Consider the following 3734-nt stretch of genomic DNA (forward strand, 5'->3'; position numbering starts at 1 on the left):
GTGGCAGACCTCTCCTGACCCGCCCGCTGCTCCCCTCAGCAGTGTACTTCGTCGATCTGCCTGTTCTGCTCCTCGCTGTGTCTCTGGTGAATCCTCTCACCTCCCCTGCATCTCTGGCCTGTGTCCCAGTTCTGTACAAATTAAAAAAAAGATTTATTTATTTATGCATACAAAAACTGTGGTGCAGGCCAGAGGTGGGGTTGGGAGAGAATTTACCAGAGGCAGCGCGGGGAGCAAAACAGACAGATCCACTGAAATATACTGCGGAGGGAGGGGAGCCACGGGTGGGACTGGAGAAGTCTGCTGAGCCCTGAGTCACTCCCTGGATGGAGCACACGTCACAGTAGCTGGGATAGCTTGATAATGCTGAGACTGAACCCCTACACCACCAGGATTTTTTTTTTTACAATGGCCCTCAGTCTCCATATTCTCCACCTGGTCCCACCTCAGTCTGCACCTCCAGATACTTTACTTTTCTAAGTTTGACAATTGTGTTAATCATTTCTACTCTGACCTCCACCTTCTGGCCGTCCATCTGTGTGTGAGTCAGTTTCTGGTCTTGTGATGCCTCCTTCCAGAATTTTCTGCTCTTAGCTTCCATAGTTGTCACTTCTGAACTCACTGAGCAGTGACTCCGAAGATCGTTAAGCCTCAGTTTTCTCGCCTGCAATGTCTATGTGAAAGGACTTCACCCCGCAGAGCTGTGGGGAGGAGCAAAAGGGTCCCTCAGGAGGTGGGAGCTGATGTGGCAGTTACCATGTTGTCATTTCCTTGCTCCATCTGTTCCTAAAACGCTCTCTCCTGACTCGCTCGGTGAAGGCTTGCTCACTCATTCATTTATTCATCATCTGGTATTTACTTTTGCTGAATGTACTATCGATCCAGTCCTAACACAAAAGGGGAGATATACTAGAAACAAGCCAGATAAAGCCTCCCGGGACCCCATTTTCTAGTTGGGGGTGCCAAGGAAGACCAAAAAAAAGGAACTTTGCCCTTTCTGCCTGCTGCCATCAGGGTGCCAGTGAAAAAGCTGGGGGGTGAGGGAGCAAAAGAAGCAGGTTCTGAAGCTCACCCCTGACTGTACCCACATTGTGGAAGATGGAATCACAGATGCAGCCAAAGCTGAGTAGTTCCCTCTGGGGAGAGTCAAAGCAATGGGAAAGGCTGGGGGATCGCAAGGCTGGGATCTCAGCGGAGGGGCTGTGCCCATGAACAGAGCAAGAGAAAGGTCACACTAACTCCCGAGGGGTCTTCTCCCAAAGGGTATTTCACCAAAAAGAAAAAAAAAATTTGAAGAACAGTCTGTATGGTTGATTATGCATAGTTGCTAACAGCAGAATTAGGAATTACTTCCAGATTAGGCAGGAGGAAGAAGAGAAGGCAGTGCGGATTCAATCTCATTTATCTGGAATATTTCTATGGGTTCTTGAATCAAACCTGGGAGCCAGCAAAAATCTTCAGAAAATGACAAATGCTGTAACTAAAATGAAGCCATGGGATGTGACAGGGAATGGCCAGGAGGCCCGTTTTAGAGAGGGTGGTCAGCGAAGACCACGCAGAGAAAATGACATGTATGAAGAGACCTAAGTTGTGGGGCCAGGCTTGAGAGAATCTGGACAGGAGCTTGATAAGTGCAAAGGCCCCCGAGGTTGGGCCCAGGCTGGGTAGTTTGAGGACCAGAAAGCTCCCTGGTGGGTAGGGACCAGGTCACACAGGACTCCTAGGGGGTCATATTAGTCATATTAGTTTTTGGTGGCTGCTGTAACAAATCTCAAAGAACTTGGTGAGTTCAAACCACAGAAAGGTATTTGATCGCAGTTCTAGAAGCCAGAAGTCTGCATGAAGTCAGTTTCTCTGAGTCAAGAGCAAGGTGTCAGAGGGACCATCCTCCCTCTGAAGCTTCTAGGAGAGGTGGGTTCCTGTTCCTGGTGGTGACTGTCAGTGTTCCTTGCCCTTCGAGCTCATCACCGTAATCAGTCCTCTTCACCCCAATCTCTGTCTCCGTGATCCCATTGCCTTGTCTCTATAGTGTGTATCAAGCCGTTCTCAGCCTTTCTTGTAAAAAACCCTTAGGACTGAACTCAGGCCTACCTCTTCCTCATGCCAAGAATCTTAATCTGCAAGGACATTTTTTTCTTTATAAATTAAAATTTACAGGTTCCAGGAATAGAGGCTGCTATCTTTCTTTGGGGGGCATTATTCAGTACATTGATCTTGAAGGGGAGTTGACTTTAGTCTAAAACCTGGAGGATTTAAAGCAAAGGAGAATGATGAGAATACTTGGCTAATGACCCCTTCAAAAATGTCTCTAGTTGGTGCTGATTTAACGCTTTCCCCACTCCCCTGGATGTTGCATCTCTTCCTCCTAATGCACCGGACCCCTCCTCTGCGCCCCCCCCCACCACCACCACACTAAGCTCTCAGGAAATGAAGGTGCTTGCTTCTTAACTAGGGGCCAGGCTCTTTGGAACAAAGCTCTTGGGTAAACCCTTAATTTGATTGTGACACAGAAAATAACAAGGTCATTGTTTTGGAAGCAGATTCTAAAACAGTAGAGTGTTTTTGTTTTTGTTTTGGTTTGGATTTAGTTTTTTTTGGTTAATCCCACTCTCATTCCTTTCAAATGGCAGCAAGCAGGACTGAATCATGACATTGTTTTTTGCTTTGACATTTTCTTCCAAACCAACTTAACTCCCCCAGTCAGAAATAGTGGGCAGGAACCTACCCCGCTCCCCCCTCCCCTGGAACCTGCCGCCCACCCAGAGTCTCTGCTCTGGGGCCCTGGGGTCTTGGGATGGGGTAACAGACAGAGAGCAGGGGGTGAGGAGAGGACAGCTGTCCATTCTCCAGGGAGCCCCCACTTCTCTGGGTCTGAGCTGACATCCCCACACAGCCCTTCCGTCTCTGTTCTCTGCTCACAAGGGCCCCCCCCTCTGGCCAGACCCCTGCTGTGTGCTGGACTGCCCTCCCCACATGGCTGTGCCAGAGGGGTGGTGGGGGTTCAGACACTGAGCTACTGTGTAGGGTGTCTTGGCTCTGGGCACTGAGCACAGGGCTGTGAACCACCCCACTGGGGGCCCCCACTCTTCAGGGAACCTGAAGGGGGCATCAGACAAGCCCAGAGGTAAATAATTACTCACTGTGATCATGCAAAGAATAGGATGCCGGGAGGGAGGATAGGCTGAGTGTTGGAGAGGCAACCCTCAGGTAGGTAGGGCGGAGATAAGACTTTTCAGCAGGCTTGAAGGATGAATAAGGATCAGGAAGGAAAAGAACATTCCAGAGAGAGAGAACCGCCACTTGGGCAAAGGCCCTGAGGCTAAAAAGACCGTGGGGTCTTTCTGGAAAGACAGACTGCTAAGAGCTGTGGAAGCTGGGAGGAAGGAGATGGAGAGGTAGCCAGGCGCCAGACCACCTGGATCATAAACCCTTGATAATAAGGTGGATTTTTTTACTTAAGAGAGAAGCCATGGGAGGCCTCCCTGGTGGCACAGGGGTTGAAGACCAGCACTGTCAAGCTATTGCCAGTCAGTGTGGGCTGAGTTCAATCCCAGGCCAGGGAGGTGACCACATGGCGCAGCAGACCTCTCCTGTCTCCCGGGGGCTCCCCTCAGCAGTGGACTTCCATAGATCTGCCTGTTCTGCTGCCCGCTCTCTGATTAGTCCTCTCACTCTCCACACCTCCGGCCTGCACCCCAGATCTATGCAAAATAAGTAAAATCTTTTTTTTTTTT

The sequence above is a fragment of the Condylura cristata genome, unplaced genomic scaffold (genome assembly GCF_000260355.1).
Source record: "Condylura cristata isolate star-nosed mole 26May11 unplaced genomic scaffold, ConCri1.0 scaffold00039, whole genome shotgun sequence".
NCBI lineage: Eukaryota > Metazoa > Chordata > Mammalia > Eulipotyphla > Talpidae > Condylura > Condylura cristata.